This window comes from Mesoplodon bidens, assembly GCF_964165515.1.
Source record: "Mesoplodon bidens genome assembly, chromosome: 13".
Classification (NCBI taxonomy): domain Eukaryota; kingdom Metazoa; phylum Chordata; class Mammalia; order Artiodactyla; family Ziphiidae; genus Mesoplodon; species Mesoplodon bidens.
Genome location: NC_138169.1, coordinates 16,075,237 through 16,094,382, shown reverse-complemented (window position 1 = coordinate 16,094,382; position 19,146 = coordinate 16,075,237). Strand labels below are relative to the sequence as shown.

At 43.0% G+C, this 19,146-nt stretch overlaps 1 protein-coding gene across 4 annotated transcripts in view; it reads left to right on the top strand.

Moving 5' to 3' along the window:
• The window catches only part of RPH3A (rabphilin 3A), a 272,301-nt gene that overhangs the window by 43,167 nt on the left and 209,988 nt on the right, over positions 1-19,146 (top strand). The gene's annotated exons all lie outside the window — the stretch shown is intronic.

The following is a 19,146-nucleotide window of genomic DNA, read 5'->3' as shown; positions in this document are numbered from 1 at the left end:
AGATACACATTCCATAGACAGAATGCAGTTAGTCTCAAAGGCGAGGAGCACCCTGAAATATGGGGGTGGTTAGTTTTATGGACTGGGTAGTTTCATAGGCTAATGGATGGAAGGATTAGTCCAACTATTTTGGGGAAGGGGTGGGGATTTCCAGGAATTGGGCCACTGCCCACTTTTTGCCTTTTATGGTCCGCCTCAGAGCTGTCATGGCGCTTGTGGGCGTGTCATTTAGCATATGCTAATGTGTTACAATGGGCGTATAAATGAGGCTTGAGGTCCACTGGAAGTCAAATCATCCACCATCTTGGGTCTAGTAGGTTCTAACCAGTTTTTGTTGTATCCTCAACGGCTGTGTCATTCTTTTAAAGGCTGTGCCCTGCCGCCTTCCTTCCTGTCTCACAACCAGAACAGTTAATTCTCTTCAAGTGGCAAGTGCTGAAGTGCAGAAGGAACAAAATTTGACTGCAATGCTAAGGAGGAGTTCTGAGTTCAGCCCTGAGGCTTCCTGGAGAAGGTGGCACTTGAGTGACTTTTTAAAATCTTTTCAGAATGACAAAATTATTCATGCTCATCGTGACAAATTCAAACAAGGCAGAAATATGTAGAAGAGACAAATGAAAATCTTCTTGTTCCTTGCTCTCAATCCCATCTCCTGAGGTAACCACTGTTATTGGTGTGGCACTTATCCTTTCCAAGGTCTTTCTGTACAGTATTTGCGTATATATATCCCAGATGTTAAGCTTATGGAACCGAACTCAGGTCCGCTCGCCCGATGCATAGCAGAGCCAACCTACTGACACTGGGTTGTGGTGACAGAAAGTACACATTTATTGCAGGTGCCAAGCAAGAGAGTGGGGAGTGGGAGACAAGCCTCAGATCCACTCCAGTGTGGTCTTTGAGGTAGTTTTTTTTTTTTTTTTTTTTTTTAAGGGGAAGAAAACAGAGACTGGGGTTAATCATCATCTTGTGACATTTCTGTGACATTTCTCAATTGTAGTTTCAGGAGTCAGGATGTCTCTGGTGTACAATTCTCTGACCATGGCTTGGGGGCATGTTAGCTCATTTTGCCCTGGAGAAACAACCTGAATTGTTTGCTTTTTAAAAAAGTTTTATTGAGATATGTCACGTACCATATATTTTACCCATTTAAAGTGTACAATTCAGTGTTTCTAGTGTATTCCCAGAGTTGGGCAACCTTAATCTAGATCATCACAATTTAAAATTTTAAAAAATTTATTTATTTATTTATTTATTTATTTTTGCGGTATGCGGGCCTCTCACTGTTGTGGCCTCTCCCGTTGCGGAGCACAGGCTCCGGGTGCACAGGCTCCAGACGCGCAGGCTCAGCGGCCATGGCTCACGGGCCCAGCCGCTCCGCGGCATGTGGGATCTTCCCAGACCAGGGCACAAACCTGTGTCCTCTGCATTGGCAGGCGGACTCTCAACCACTGCGCCGCCAGGGAAGCCCGATCATCACAATTTATAGAACATTTTCATCCCTCTTAAAAGAAACCCACACCCCTTAGCAGTAACTCATTTTCCCTCATGCTTCCTCAGCCTCTGGCAACCCCTAATTTTCTTTCTGTTTTTATAGATTTGCCTATCTTGGACATTTCATATAAATGGAATCATATATGGGGGAGGAAAAATAATTTTCCCTCTATCCTTCTAGGTTCTTGGCTGAGACACCTCCTGTAATAAAAAACAGATTAACAGGAGAAAAACAAAAGTTTAATAACATGGATACCTCCTGTATATGTGGGAGAGACCCAGAATAATTGAGAAACTCCCCCAAATGGTCCAAGCTACCACCTTAAATAACATCTCCAGCTAAAGACAAAAGAAGATATTGATGGGGAAAGGGGGGAATTAGTTATGGAGGTTACCAGCAAAAGCACAGTAAACAAGAGTAAGGTTGTTATGCAGATGTTAGTCATTCCCTTCTCCAATGATAAGAGTTTCTAGGGATTTAGAGTCATCCCCCTGTTCCTGGTACAGCAAGGGAGACACTCTTACAAATGGAGATTCCTGTTATACATGTTAAATGTCTCTTACGAAAAGGTAACTTCTACTCAGTTTTCAGAGCTTTCCCTGTGTAAGAATAATCAGCCTGAAATAATCCTTATGCCAAAGAGGCATATTTGGGGATTGTATATTCTGCTCCCCTTCACACACAAAATTTGTCCTTTTGTGTCTGGCTTCACTTAGCATACTATTTTTAAGGTTCATCTGTGTTGAAGCATGATCAGTACTTCATTCATTTTTATGGTTGAATAACATTCCATTATATGGATAGACAACACTTTACTTATCTATTTATCAGTTGATGAACATTTGGGTTTTTTTCTGCTTTTGGGATACTATGAATAATACTGCTGTGAACACTTGTGTACAAGTTTATGTGCAGACATATGTTTTCAGTTCTGGCAGTTCATACATATATGAAAATTGTTTTTCAAAGTGGTTACACCATTTTACAGTCCCACTAGAAATGTATGAAAGTTCCAATTTCTCTACATCCTTGTCAACACTTACTGTCTTTTTGATTAAGCCATTCTAATGGATATGAAGATATGAAGTACAATATGCTTTTTTCCATTTACTAATGATCATGGATGTGTTTCCAGGTCAACAGGTAGAGATCTACTTTGTTTTTAATGGCATAAAAATATTCTATAGGATGGATACATCCTAATGATTTTATCCATTGCCTTGCTGAGTTAGTCAGAATTTTTTCCAAGTTACAAAAACAATCCAACCCAAACTGGCATAAACAAACAAAAACAACTCACATAACTGCAAAGTCTAGACCATTTCAGACTTCAGGTGTGGCTTGATCCAGGTGACAAATGAAGTCACCAGGATCCACTTTCTCCTCCACCATACTTTGTGTGGGCTTCATTCACAGGTAAGCTGCCCTCATCGTGGTAAGGTGGCTGGTTCCCTGCAAAGTTAAAATCCTGCTGAAAATAGTTTCCCGGTTGCTTCTGCAGAAGTCCTGAGATTCACTCTGATTGGCTTAGCTGAAGCCACATGCTCATCCCTAAGCCAGTTGCCAGCCAGTGTTTTGAAGTGTTGTGAAGCACGACATTTTTATTGATCAGCTCTAGGTCATGATGCTCTATGCTTGGAGCTGGAAGTAAAGTCCTACCCAGATCATGTGGTCTTAGTAAGGAAGGAGTAGACTTCTTTTTTTTTTTTTTTAAGATTTTTTTTGATGTGGACCATTTAATTAATTAATTAATTAATTTTGGCTGTGTTGGGTCCTCGTTGCTGCACACGGGCTATCTCTAGTTCCAGCGTGTGGGCTTCTCATTGTGGTGGCTTCTCTTGTTGCGGAGCACGGACTGTAGGCGTGCGGGCTTCAGTAGTTATGGCACACAGGCTCAGTAGTTGTGGCGCACGGGCTTAGTTGCTCCGCGGCATGTGGTATCTTCCCAGACCAAGGCTTGAACCCGTGTCCCCTGCATTGGCAGGTGGATTCTTTTTTCTGTTTTTTTTTTAAATTAATTAATTTATTTTTGCTGTGTTGGGTCTTCGTTTCTGTGCGAGGGCTTTCTCTAGTTGTGGCAAGCGGGGGCCACTCTTCATCGCGGTACACGGGCCTCTCACTATCGCGGCCTCTCTTGTTGCGGAGCACAGGCTCCAGACACGCAGGCTCAGTAGTTGTGGCTCACGGGCCTAGTTGCTCTGCGGCATGTGGGATCCTCCCAGACCAGGGCTCGAACCCATGTCCCCTGTATTAGCAGGCAGATTCTCAACCACTGTGCCACCAGGGAAGCCCCTTTTTTCTTTTTTTCATAAATTTATTTATTGATTGATTTTTGGCTGCATTGGGTCTTCATTGCTGCACGCGGGCTTTCTCTAGTTGCGGCGAGTGGGGGCTACTCTTCGTTGCAGTGCGTGGGCTTCTTATTGCTGTGGCTTCTCTTGTTGTGGAGCATGGGCTTTAGGCACGCGGACCTCAGTAGTTGCAGCCCACCGGCTCAGTAGTTGTGGCTCACGGGCTCTAGAGCGCAGGCTCAGTAGTTGTGGTGCACGTGCTTAATTGCTCCGCAGCATGTGGGATCTTCCCAGACCAGGGCTCGAACCCATGTCCCCTGCATTGACAGGCGGATTCTTAAACCACTGCGCCACCAGGGAAGTCCTGGCAGGTGGATTCTTAACCACTGCACCACTGGGGAAGTCCCCAGCGTGGACCATCTTTAAAGTCTTTATTGAATTTGTTACAATATTACTTCTGTTTATGTTTTGGTTTTTTGGCCATGAGGCAAGTGGGATCCCAGCTTCCCAACCAGGGATCGAACCTGCACCCCTATGCATTGGAAGGCAACGTCTTAACTACTGGACCCCCAGGGAAGTCCCCAGGAAGGAGATCTCTAAGTGAAAACTGAGGGCAACTGCTAGAAGGGGGATGGATGCTGAGGGAGCACATTGCAAATATGTATTACACTTACTGAGTTTTCACTCGCCTTCCAGGACACCACATTCTCCTGGTTTTCCTTCTCTCTCCCTGGCTGCTGCTTCTCAGTCTTCTTTGCTGATTCCTCCACCTTTAAATAATATTAGTATTCCAGGACTTGGTCTTTCCTTGGACCTCTTCTTTTCTCCATCTAAATTTGACTTTAAGTGTCATCTCAGTGTATATGACTTCCAAATTTATTGTCTTCAGCCTGGTGGTTCTCCTGATTACTAGACTTGCATGGCCAAAAACCTATGCAACATCTCCTCTAGGATGTCTCATAAGGACCTCAAACTCAACAAGTTCAAAATCAAACTCAGTCTCTAAACAAAGCCGTGCTCCTTCCATAGTCTTTCCAATGCCATTAAGCGGCAACTCCATCCTTCCTCTTGTACAGGTCCCAAACCTGGCGTCATCCTGGATTCCTCTCCTCTTCTCGTATCCCACATCCGATCTGTCAACCAGTCCTGTCTGCTCCACATTTAAACCATTTCCAGAACTGAGCACTTCTTATACCTCCACTGCTGTCACCTGGGGCCAGCCACTGCCAGTCATCTCTTGCCCTCCATCAGCTTGTTCTCAGTACAGTAGCCAGAGTGATTCTATTAAAGCCCAAGTCAGCTTGTCATTTCTGTTCACATGCCATTGGCTAAAGCAAGTCCATGGTTGGGCCCAGCACCCAAGGGGCAGGGAAACACACTTCTTCAGTGGAGGTCAGGGAAGGGAGGGAGCAAATATTTGCTGAATAATCATTTATTCTACCCTAGGGGCATTTGAAATTTCAAGATATGTTTATTGAATTCTGCTATGGGTCTAGGTATTGTAAGGAAAGATGAGGAATAAATCCTGTAGCTTGGTCCCTGATCTCAGAACAAAACAACCAGTGTTTATTGAGTTCTATTCTGTAGAGGCAGGCATGATTAATACACATAGGACGATCAAAGAAGGGATGAAGTATTAAATTGAACATGATCACATGCCAGCTTACGTGACGTAGAGAGAAAATGCTGGTCTTGGTTAGTAAGGGAGTCCATGGTGGAGGCTGGAATGATGAGAAATTCTTCCAGACCACTTAGGTACTTGACCTGGGCTAGAGAGAGAACAGGAGTAGTGTTTGGTCTTGTGGGGTAGAGAAGGCATTCAGGGCAAGGAGACCAGCATGAGCAAGGATGTGGACGGGGGAAGGAGGAGGGTTTGGGGGCACTTGTGGGAAGCTGGTAGGGCTGGTGCAGGAGGAAAAGAAATTTCAGGGTTCAGAAGAGTTGTTCTGGGCATGAATCTCAGTTAACCATTAATTAGTTAACTGAGATTGATTCCTTTATTGAGTATTTATTGAGCAGCCATTTTTTAATATTACTATTTTATTATATACTATATATCTATATTATAATATATTTAATAAGCAATTATGTTATATATAATATATATTATATATATTATAATTATATGTAATATATTTTATATATTATGTATTGCACGTATTATGTTTTTTAAAAAATAAATTTATTTATTTATTTGTTTATCTTTGGCTGCGTTGGGTCTTCGTTGCTGCGCGTGGGCTTTCTCTAGCTGCGGCGAGCGGGGGCTGCTCTTCGTTGCAGTGTGCGGGCTTCTCATTGCAGTGCCTTCTGGTTGGGGAGCACAGGCTCTAGGTGCACGGGCTTTAGTAGTTGTAGCATGTGGTCTTGGTAGTTGTGGCTCTCAGGCTCTAGAGTGCAGGCTCAGTAGTTGTGGTGCGTGGGCTTAGTTTCCCCGCGGCATGTGGGATCTTCCTGGACCAGGGCTCGAACCTTTGTCCCCTGCATTGGCAGGTGGATTCTTAACCACTGCACCACCAGGGGAGCCCAGATCATTACTTTCTTTCCCTAAGAAATTAACCTGTTTTCTATGTTGGGTTTAATTTTACCACAACAAGGAAAAGCTCACTTCCCCGAACTTAATCTCTCCCTTTTGAACAATTAGCTACTGGTGATTGCTTTTTTTTTTTTTTTAAACCAGCTTTGCTTGTTTCCTTGTATTGTGATACAGTAGGAGAATGCCTTTTGTACTTTTAATTGGGTCAATAGTAATAATAAAAATCTCAATAATGATAATAAATATTATTTATAAGCACTTAAGTATCAGGCACTGTACTAATCTTTCTCTCTCTCTCTCCATATATATATATATATATATATATCAATCAAAAAATCTTTGGCTCATTTCAACAACCCTATAAAGTACATATCATGACAGTCTGCCATATTACAGTTGAGCAAACTGAGGCTCAAAGATGTATTATAGTTTGCCCAAGGTCACACAGCTAGGAAGAAGTAGAGAAAGATTCAGACTCAGGTCCATCTGATGATCTTTTACCATTCCCTTAGGTGTGATGTCAGTATGCTTTATTTTTTGCCCTCATAGGGTAATGGACACTCCTGTCCATCTGTTCATCTATCCAATCATTTCATGAATATTTACTGAGTCCCATATGTGCTAGGCAGAGTGCTAGTGATACTGTGGTGCTTTGCCCAAATTTCGTCTCCTCCCTAATGCTCACAATGATTTATTCCCATTTTAGGATTCTCTGAGGTGGATATTCTTGTTCAAGTGATTATTGAAGGAGAGTTCTCAAAAGAAGGGGAGTGAGAAAAACCGGAGAGGGCAGGAAAAATCTAAGCAGGGACATGGTCTCAAGTGGAGATAACTTCAGCCTGATCCTGCAGGAAACTCTGGAGCATATATTGCACCATGGAGTTGGTGCCATACTGAGACAAGGGCACCAACCTTCTGTACTACAGTGCCAGTCAGTTACTGATTTGGGGCTGCCCGCGGGTGGGGTTAAGGTAGCCTCCTGGGCAAGGTGGTTCCCATCTTTAGAGAAGGGTGCATCTTTGAGCCCTTAGCAGCCAACACTCACAAGAGCTGGGGGATGGGTGCACCCATCTGGTAAAGAGGTTCTGGGCAGGGCACCATCAGCATCCACTACCCTTCCTCTCTCTGTCTCCTGTTGTGCAGGTCAGTTGGGCATGCAACTACTCTATAAACAATTGTTGGGGACTTCCCTTGTGGCACAGTGGTTAAGAATCCGCCTGCCAGTGCAGGGGACACGGGTTTGAGCCCTCGTCCGGGAAGATCCACATGCCGTGGAGCAGCTAAGCCTGTGCGCCACAGCTACTGAGCCTGCCCTCTAGAGCCCACGAGCCCACAACTACTGAGCCCGCGTGACAGAACTACTGAAGCCCGCGCACCTAGAGCCCGTGCACTGCAACAAGCGAAGCCACCACAGCGAGAAGCCCACACACCGGAATGAAGAGTAGCCCCCGCTCGCCGCAACTAGAGAAAGCCCGTGCACAGCAACAAAGACCCAACGCAGCCAAAAATAAATAAATAAATAAATAGATTTATAAAAAAACAAAAAACAATTTTTGGTGGCTCCTTCTGGTCCAGGCACTATTGTAGGCACTGGAGATTTTGGGGTGGGACAGATATAGTCCTTGCTGTCATTATTTCTCAGTCCGGGAGTGGGTGGAGGAGATAGACTTTCAGCAGGTGATTATAATGTAGTGGGTTCAGTTCCTGGGTGGGAAGTGATGGCTATGCTGACATCTGACTAGCCTGATGAAGTGGCAGGGTGAGCATGTATGAGGTGGGGGGTGGATATTCCGGGTGGAGGAAACCGGGTGATATGGGGGCTGTATCATCCCCAGCCTGCCTCTGTCTGTAGAGTTTTTACAGGTGTTTAGTGGGTAACTCAGATGACTGCTGCCCCTTGTCCTCTGGCTTCTGCCTCTGCCCATGTCGTTTCTGTTTTAACCTGTGGCAGCCTGGACACAAAACTCCACACCTCTTCGGGGAACAGGGAAGCTCCAGAGTCACAGAAAAGCACTGAGCACTGTGGGCTTTGCTGAAGATTTCGCAGTGCGATGGAGGTGGGGCTTGCATCATGCAAAACAGTACCAACAACTCAAAAAAAGGATCGCCATTGGACATTTCTGTTCTCCTCCTCAGAACGAGGAATGGATGCCCTCCTTGGGACTGGTTACCATTGAGTTTCTCTTTTTTCAGTGGGTTGAGGGGTTCAGGCTTTTGACTCCTCCAACTCTTTCTTTCTTGAAGATTTATTTATTTTATTTATTTTTGGCTGTGTTGGGTCTTAGTTGTGGCATGTGGGATCTTCTTTGAGGCATGTGAGATCTTTCGTTGTGGCACGCGGGCTTCTCTCTAGTTGTGGCACGTGGGCTCTAGTTGAGGCGCACCAGCTCAGTAGTTGTGGCGCGTGGGCTTAATTGCTCTGCGGCACGTGGTATCTTAGTTCCCTGACCAGGGATTGAATCTGTGTCCCCTTCATTGTAAGGCGGTTTCTTTACCACTGGATCACCAGGGAAGTCCCTCCAACTCTTTCTTAAAACCTCAAATCCAGCTCCTCACCTTTTCTTATGCCAAGCAATTCCACTCTGCCCCAGACTGGGCTCAAGCTTACATGCTCCAAATCCATCACAGTGAATAAACCACACGGAGTCTTCCAGGTGATAGATCCCACCCTCCTTGGAGGGTAAGGCCCATTTAGAATGCCTCTCCCGGAGTGGCTTATCGGCTTATACATCCAAACCAAACCGATACAACACTGGGCGTGTTGGTGCTCTGTCCCCTCCTGGGGCCATTGGGCAGTGCTTGGAGACTTTTTTGACTGTTGTAACTGAGGAGGGTGGTGCTATGGGCATCTAGTAGGTAGAAGCCAGGGATACTGCTAGGGACCCTACAATGTACAGGACAGCCCCCCTGTAACTGTCAGCTGGAGCATTTAGACAAGCGGGAGAGGGGAGAGGTGAAGTCCAAGAGGGAGGCGGGGCCGGATCATGGGGGGCCTTGTAGGCCACAGTAAGGAGCTTACATTTAAAACTTGATCTATACGAATCACCTTCAAAATAGTGATTGTTAGTGGCGTTTAACTTTGTTTTCATAAGGAGTCATGCTTTCATTAAAAGACAGCAAATCCTGGGGGCTTCCCTGGTGGCGCAGCAATTGAGAGTCCGCCTGTCGATGCAGGGGACACGGGTTCTTGCCTCGGTCCGGGAGGATCCCACATGCCGCGGAGCGGCTGGGCCTGTGAGCCATGGCCGCTGAGCCTGCACGCCTGGAGCCTGTGCTCTGCAACGGGAGAGGCCACAGCGGTGAGAGGCCCGCGTACCGCAAAAAAAAAAAAAAAAAAAAGACAGCAAATCTTTCTTTGTGTTTTGAGCTTGGAGACAGTGTTTCTCAAAGTTCAGAATTTATGAAGATCTCAAGACCCGGAATGAGCCCTCAGGTCCAAAGCTTGGTTCAGGCAGGTGGCCCTTGGCAAGTTGTTTGAGATCTGTTGGCTTCTCCCTCGAGACTCACATTGCATGTGCTTCTCTGATCTCTGATTTTCTGCCTGTGAGATGGCATTCAAGTTCCAAGTCAAAACAGGAAGTAAGCATGATTTGCCCAAAGCACATGCTTCTCAGAGTAGCAGTGATGCTCATGTTTAAGGCCAATTAAAAAAATAAACGGTTTGAGTGGATGGCATCCATGTTGTTTTCTTTGTGATTCATATGATGAACTGGTTGAGTGTCTCCCTATGTGCACTATGTACTCCCCTGGTATATGAGATGATTTCTGATGGGATGTGAGATGATTTGGGGCTCCATGTTACATAACCTCATGACTCACATAGAGAAAAGTGTGTTCTCTTTCCAAAACGTTTTCAGTCCTCTGGTAATGGACACAATATCACTTGGGTGCTCTTGGCTCCCAGCACTGGCTGTAATCCCTTTCTTTAGCAAACAAACAGCAGGCCTCAGACTCAGAGTCGGGGCAGGTAACAGTGCTTGACTAGAAATTAATATCATGCTTTTTCCATTGTTTTTACATTTTTTCCTCCTTGCCGTTTGGTGAGTATTTGTTTTCCACTTATGGTAGTGATATATACAATCTTTCTTTACGGTGGAGGGGGTGATGGTGGAAATCCTTAAGATAATTTTATTTGAGTACATGAGTTGATTTAAGAAAAAATAGTATACAATAGACTAGATCAGGGGTCAGCAAACTTTTTCTATAAAGGGCCATAGTTACTCTAGCCAGACCTCTTTCCATATTACATTAGCTTTTCCATTTTCCTTTCTATTCAACCACTTCTTGTCACCATATCACACAATCATGATCAATAGCAAGATGGTGATGAAGTGAGCCTGAAGGCAGTTTTTAATTATCCTTCCAGGGGTTCACCTGGTTCTCTTACAGCCTTTGGATTCTTGGCATCTCATGATATAGATAGTAAGTACCTGCTAACTGGCACCATAATAATCCCTGATGGGTCTAGTTGGTGATGGCTTATTGGCAACAAGTGTGCTTCTTGAATCCATGCACGTCTTATCCCTGTGGCCAGATCCACGCATACTGATTAACCATCCAAATTAATTAGATCCTATATAACAAAAGAGATGAAGGCTTCTATCTCTAATCAATCCCTAATCTAGTATTTGCCAAAATGTGTTCCACGGAACACTGATTTCTACAGGGATCTTCTTAAAAAATTTATTTTTATGCATTTATTTTATTTTTTCCTCTCATCTTTTTAAAAATAGAAGTATCGTTGATGAACAGTATATGTTACAAGTGTACAGTATAGTGGTTCATAATGTTTAAAAGTTATACTCCAATTATAGTTATTATAAAATATTGGCTATATTCCCTGTGTTGTACAATATATCCTTGTAGCTTATTTTATACCTAATAGTTTGTACTTCTTAGTCCCCTACCCCTATACTGCCCCTTCCCCCTTCCCTCTACTCACTGGTAACCACTAGTTTGTTCTCTATAGCTGTTGAGTCTGCTGCTTTTTTGTTATATTCACTAGTTTGTTGTATTTTTTAGATTCCACATGTAGGTGATATCATACAGTATTTGTCTTTCTCTGTCTGACTTATTTCACTTAGCATAATGCCCTCCAAGTCCATCCATATTGCTGCAGATGGCAAAAATTTCCTTCTTTTTTATGGCTGAGTAGTATTCCAGTGTGTGTGTGTGTGTGTGTGTGTGTGTGTGTGTGTGTGTGTATCTCACATCTTCTTTATCCATTCATCTGTTGATGGGTACTTAGGTTGCTTCCATATCTTGGTAATTGCAAATAATGCTGCTATGAACGTTGCGGTGCATGTATCTTTTCGAATTAGTGTTTTTTGTTTTTTTGTTTTTAATATATACCCAGGAGTAGAATTGCTGGGTCATATGGTAGTTCGATTTTTAGTTTTTTCAGAAACCTTTGTACTGTTTTCCACAGTGGCTGCACCAATTTACATTCCTACCAGCAGTGTATGAGTGTTCTTTTTTCTCCACATCCTCACTAATATTTGTTATTTGTGTTCTTTTTGATGATAGCCATTCTGACAGGGGTGAGGTGATATCTCATTGTGGTTTTGATTTGCATTTCCCTGATGATTAGCGATGTTAAGCATCTTCTCATGTGCCTGTTGGCCATCTACATTTCCTCTTTAGAAAAATGTCTATTCAGTTCTTCTGCCCTTTTTAAAATCAGCTTGTTTGTTTTTTTGATGCTGAGTTGTATGGGCTGTTTATATATGTTGGATAGTAAATCCCTTATGGGTCATATTATTTGCAAATATCTTCTCCCATTCAGTAGGTTGTCTTTGCATTTTGTCAACGGTTTCCTTTGCTGTACAAAAGCTTTTAAGTTTAATTTGGTCCCATTTATTTATTTTTGCTTTTAATTCTCTTGCTTTAGGAGATATATCCAAAAAATATTAGATATTTTTATTTTAAAATATTTATGTCAAAGAGTGTTCTATGTTTTCCTTTAGGAGTTTTATGGTATCTGGTCTTACATTTAAGTCTTTAATCCATTTTGAGTTTATTTTTGTATATGGTGTTAGAGAATGTTCTGATTTCATTGATTTACATGTAGCTGTCCAGTTTTCCCAGCACCACTTGTTGAAGAGACTCTACAGGGATCTTGATAGTTGATAACCCCCAAAGGATTTCATAGTCAAAAAAAGCCTGGAAAACATTGGGTTAAGCAGGGTTGTTTACTGCAGGACTTCTCAGAACCTTTAATACATAAATGGTGCTGTGAGGCTCCAAGAGGGGGTTAGCAAATTAGGTGGGGAATTGCCCCGCCTAATTTTACCCACAGGGCTCTTATTTTTAACACCACGTCTCACAGGACCGGTGTTTTGGGGAATGGGTATCTGGAAATGCTCCCTGAATCATCTATTCAAGTATCCCAGAGAGAGAATGCCACATATTGCCGTAGTGCCCTATGTTGAGATGAGGAGATGTGAGATGTTAGAGAAAGTGCCACCTGTCATCAGTGGATCAAGGAGGAGAATATGGGTGAGCTTGGCAGCCTTTTCTGTTAAATGCAGGAAAACTTCTCTTGATGGGTGCCACCCTCCCTAAGCACTAGCATATTGTTAGTTTTAAGGAGACCAGATGGTAAGTGATCACAGCCTTTAGGGAGCAAGACTGATCTAGTTTAACTATCCTGCCCTACTCCCACCCCCAGCCTTATTTAATAGCTGTGTGTCTATGGGCAATTGCTTTAACCTCTCTGAGCCTATGTTAAGAAACTGATCCCAAGGTAAGAATTTCTCTGCAAGTGGTGTATTTGGGAGGTGCCAGAAGAGTATGGGAGTGGCACCAGGAAGGGAAGGTGGCCAGTATGGGGGCAGCATTAAGTTGGTCTCCAGAGTGGACCAGGGGAGTGGTAAGTAAAAGTCTACCTCCTTGGTGGGGGCGGGACTGATGCCCTGGCACTTCCCCCTCTGCTTGCTAGCCAGAGAGGCTTCTGTGGTTCTGTCAAAGATGCAGATGTTGGCAGCTGGAAATGGCTGGAGGACACAGAAGGGCTAAGGCCCAAGGATCAGCTCCAGTCCCATAACCAGATCCGCACACATTGTGCTGACACTGTACTGCAAGATTAGGTGAGGATGGGACCCAGAAGCACTCAGCATGGTGCCTGGTGACAGTGATAACATCTACCGGTTGTTAAGTACTGACTGTTGTGCCAGGCACACGATTGAGTCCTCGCAGCAGCTCAAGCAGCTCTGGGCAATTATCTCCATTTTACATTTGAGGAAATGGAATCTCAGAGAGGTTCAGTAATACATCAGGGGTCACACAGCTGGGGAATAGTGGAGCAGGGGCTCAAAGTCAGGCTCTGGCTAAAGGCTGTGACCTTAACCACTGCACCACACACAGCCTCATTACACATGAGACAGATGTGCATTAATTGTCTTCCTCTTCATTTCCCTTTTCTCTTTCTACCTTCTTTCCTCCTCTCCCTCCTTCTTCTCCCTCCCTCTCTTCCCTCCCTCTTCTCATGATAGTTATCCTGGGACACTTAATGCCCGATACATATTTTTTGAATTGAATGGCATCCCAGTTTGGAGCAGTAGATGGTTAGTTCACTAAATTTTGATTGAATCAGCTGTCAGAGAAATCTGAGTGCATGCAAGTTCTGCTGGAGGTAGGGGATTGTGGCCACAGAATTTAATACCCTTTGCAAATCTCGCTAACTTCCTGAAATTCTCTAAGGGGCGGGGAGTGGAGGGGCATGAAGAATGATGAACATGACAAGTGGGAATCCTTTAGTCTCCAGTGTCTCCTTCTCAGTGCTCTAGATTTTCTCTCCTTTTCTTTGCCAGTTTCTCCCTCTCATCTTTAGCATCCTCCCTCCCCCCAGCTTCCCAGCATAGATGGTGGAAAAAATAACTGCAGTATAAATGCAGTCGTTCTTAATGGGGCATTTATGTGTCTGGGGCATGGAAAGTGGCTGGATCACATTGAACAGTCAAACACTGAGAAACTTGGTTAAGAAAGAGGTCTGGGTACAGTTAAATTAGAGCATGTTTCTGTTTTCTGTACATTTAGAGTTGTTTGACTATAAATCTACTAATCAGACATGATAAATGTCTGGTTGCAGCCATGGGCTAGCATTTGCATCAGAGAAAGCAAATTTTGAAAAGGTCACCATTTAATTTTTTGCCTTTTGCAGCCAGCCTGCATCCCAGTTCTATTAAACTCAAAGCTACACAGTAAATTTACTGCTTGCTTGTTTACTTTTCTCTGGTGAGCATCTTTCAGGATTCTAGCTACTGCTTGAAACAGCATGCTTTAAGTGACCTTGATCAGAGCGGGATGTTAGATGTTTTTGAATGTGGAAGTTAGACCCTTAATCTCAGAGAAAGGCTAGAAATTGTGGAGCTCTGTGATTATATTGTTAAAAGACAGATGAGTGGATTCTTGTATGGACTGAGACGTGATAAAGTACAGCTGCCTTCATTCATTCACTCATTCATTCAGCCAGGGTCAGGTGAGCACATAACATAGCCAGGCACTAAGCAGTCTACATTTATCATTAACTCTGTTAACCTTTGCAGTAACCCTACACATAGGTTCTAATATTATTCTTATTTTCTAGGTGAGGAAGTGGAGGCACAGAGAGATTAAGTGACTTGCCCAAGGTTGCACAGCCAGTAAGTGATGGAGCTGTGTCTCGAATCCAGGGTGTTTGGCTTCCAAGCACGTGCTCTTCCCTGCTGCTTGCTTAATGCAGGAGATGCAGTAATGAATGAGACAGCATCTGCTCTAAAGGATCTCACCTTCTTTGTATAAATAACAAACACAGCATTTAAATCCTTGCATATGTAATTCCAGTAACTATCATTTGTTTCATACCTACTGTATGCTAGGCACAACACTTCACATTTACTACATTTTTCTATTCCTTACAATAACCCAACGAGGTAGGAATTTTCATCTCTATCCAGCAAATAAGGAAACTGAAGCTCAGAGAAGTTAAATTAAATTAAAAGTCACACATTTAGAGAGGTGCTAGCTTTAGCAAATAAAAACATAGGCTACTTGGTTAAATTTGAACTTCTAATGGCAGATCATTTTTAAGTACAAGCATGTTGCATGAAATATTTTGGGGTGTACTTATAATAAAGAATTATTTGTTGTTTATCTAAAATCCAGTTTAACTGGGTGTCTTGTATTTTGTCTGACAATCCTACACATTGAGTATGTGGCGATATTGGCATTCAGTCTCGGGTCTTTCTTTTTTTAATTGAAGTATAGTTGATTTACAATGTTGTGTTAGTTTCTGGTGTACAGCAAAGTGATTCAATTATATATATATATTTTTTTTCTTTTTCATATTCTTTTCCATTATGGTTTATTATAGAATATTGAATATAGTTCCCTGTGCTATACCGTAGGACCTTGTTGTTATCCCAGGTCTCTCTGATTCTAAATTTTTCAGTTGGCCAATTGAAGTCAAGAAGAGTGACGTCAAATGTGGTTTTAACCTTGAGCTTCACTAGTTGCTTTAGTCCACAATTACCTGTAAATATTGATAGAGCAGAAAATGATAATAATGATAGAAATAGTAATAATAATACACAAATTCACTACTTATTATGAGTCAGGCACTATTCTGAGATTTTCAGTTGTTTAACTCATTTAATCCTCACACTAATTCCATGAGGTATGTTCTATTATTATCCCCATTTTCTAGCAGTGGTTTTCACTTGGGAGTGATTTTGCCCCCAGGGGACATTTGGCAATGTCTGGAGGCATGTTTTGGTTTTCTCAAGTGAGGGGTGCTACTAGCATCTAGTGGGTACATGCCAGGGATGTTGCTAAACATCCTACAACGAACAGGACAGCCCCTCCCTGACCACCAAGACTTACCTGGCCCAAAATGTCAATAGTTCCAAGCTTGATAAATCCTGTACTAGAAGAGCTTGAGGCACAGAGAGGTTTGGTAACTTGCCCACACTTGTGCAGCTAGTTAGTAGCCAGGGTGAGATTTGAACCTAGGCAGCCGGCTTCCAGGATCTGGGCACTTTACCCAATTTACAGGTGAGGATGGAGAGGCTCAGGAAGATTGGAATACCAAGGTCCTACAGCCAGTCAGTAGCAAGGATGGAACCACGACTCATGTATCTTGATTCCTAATTCATTACTCTCCCTACCCCCAAATTCCATTATCTATAATTTCCCAACCAGTAATTCCCAGCATTTATGTGTTTGTATTATATTTCAAAGTAGAATTTAAAGTTGATCCATTTTTTGTTTGATCCATTTGTTGATCCATTCATTTTAGCCAACATTTCCCAAGCACCTACTCTGTGCTCACCCCTACTTGGGAAGTGAAGATACAAAGACAAGACATAGTTTCCACCACATGGGGCTTAAAATCCAGGCACACGTTCATTTCAGTTTAAAATTCTATGATTCTAGGCTTATTTGCATTCATGTTTGTTTTAGGCTGGATTTTCCCAGAAGCACGCCCTGAGATAAAGATTTGGAACAGGTGGTTTATTTGGGAGGTGGTCTCAGGAAACACAGGTCGGGGGGTTGGGATGTGAGAGGAAGTTGGTAAAGGGTGAGGTGTTAAGCCTGATACCATCCTAGGTGATTGGAGCTTGGACCTCAGTTCTGCAGGGGAACTCTGAGAGACACCATAGAACATAAGCCTCAGAGTTATTCCATCTGAGGAACGAGGAAGCTGGGGTATGTATCCTCCAACACAACCTCTCGTTGACTGACTGGGCTACTCTTGACACATTAAGTCCCTTTCACTTCTGACCTGCCCTGTAAATGGGCCAAGAGGAGCCCTCAGGTACAGAGTCACAAGGGCATGCTGTCCGATGAGTCCCTGGGGATATGGATAAGCACTGACAGTCTCTGATACAGTGGGCAACAAACATTGACTGAACACCGGCTATGATCCAGGGGCTTTCCAACATTGGCTCACTCTTCTGAACTTCATCAAAGATCCTCAAATCACCATCTCCAACAGTTTGTTTTCAATCCTTACTCATTCTCGTCTTTAGTTGCTGTGTAGGTGAGGTGAATATCCACAAAAAACCTACATGAGTCGGGGAAGAGGCTCACTCTCCACTAGAGTAGATAGGTAAAAGTCTGGTGCTACCCTGAGTAACTGGGGCTTACCACAAGGAGGGACCCTGTTTGAAAATAAAGTCAGCACAGAGAAAAGCAGAATCATGATCTGGGGAGAGAACAAGCCTTGATCATATCATTTGAGTGCCTGGATCCAGCTTTACCTGAAGCAAAAGACTTCTGGTCATTTTATTTACCAGAAACAATAAATTCTCATTTGTGTTTTTTGGGGGTTGGTTCAGATATAACCTAAAGTGTTCTGACCCATAAATCAAGCATGGAGATATTGTGAGAGTTGCAGTAATGAAGGTTTCGAGGCCCAGAGTTTGAAATGATTGTTACTGGATCAAACCACAAGGTATCACTAATTTTAATGTCACCCTTGATTGTTTTGATGCCATAACAAAGGGTCATATTTTCTAATATCAGTATGTATGAGTTTCTGCCTCATTTGAAGTTAGTGCCCTTGGTTTCATTAAATGTCTGCTGCTTTCTTTGGTTTTGCCAAACTACATTTTTATCTGTGTGGCTTTTTCTAGATTCTCTTGTTATAGATCATCCAAGCACTTTCAGGGTCTACTCAGTTTATTGCCAGAAAGCCTGTTTTTCTTTGAAAGGTGTGCTTTAAATGCTTGAGCAAAGCACTTGAACTGTGTTTTAAGACTTTTATTACAACTGAAAAAAAAATTCTGCAAGCAGTGCTTGAACTAAATTGGGATCGCACTTTTGAAGAGGCAGGTGTAGGATGTTTCAAGGCAGAGAGAGCTCTCCTCTGCAAATTTCATTTTTCCACTCCAGCTGGAGCTTGAATTACCATCCTTGGGGGCAAATCACATCTGGTTTGGATTTCATAGTATGGCTTTTAAGTATCTTCGCAGAATCGTTCAAAGATTGCAATTGCTTCCAGTAGATCTGATTCATAAGTTCATGGCTGCAACAGCTGCTCTCTGAATCAATTTGTAAATAGGAGTGGGGTTTTGAAAGGAGGGAGCAGACAGCCTGTGGACAGCCGAGGGAGGCAGTTTTATAGAAGAGTGGTGGATACAAGGGCATCCACCCCCGGTTTGGATCCCATCTCTGCCACTAGCTGGGAGATCCTGGACAATTTTCATATTGTCTCTGAGCTTCAGCTTCCTCTTTGTAAAATGAGGTTGATAACAGTCCCTGCCTCATGAGTTACTGTGAAGATTAAATTTGATAACAAATGTACAGTACTTAGCCCTGTGACAGACTTGTGGTTCTGTGTGCTGTGGGTACATAGTAAATGCTCAACAAAAAGGTAGCTGTTTGTATCAATTAGGATGCTTTTACTGGGGCAAAAAAATTCCTGATTCAACTGATTTAAACAATAAGAAAATTTTATTATCTCAAGTAACAGTGACTCCAAGATTAGTTCAGTACCTTGTCCTGAATTGGTCCTTCACCAAGGACCAATGTCCTTCTCATATGTCTCCTCTGCCATCCTAATGTCTTAATGTCAGCAGTCCTAATGGTCACAAGATGGCTCTCCCAGTTCTACACGTCATTTTCAAGTGCAATTTAATGTCCAGTCATGGAAGAAGTTCCATTTTCTTTTGTGTGTGTCTCTTTTTTTTTTAATTAATTTTTATTGGCATATAGTTGCTTTACAATGTTGTGTTAGCTTCTACTGCACAGCAAAATGAATCAGCCATATATATATATATATATCCCCTCCCTTTTGGATTTCCCTCACATTTAGGACACCACAGTGCATTAAGTAGAGTCCCCTGTGC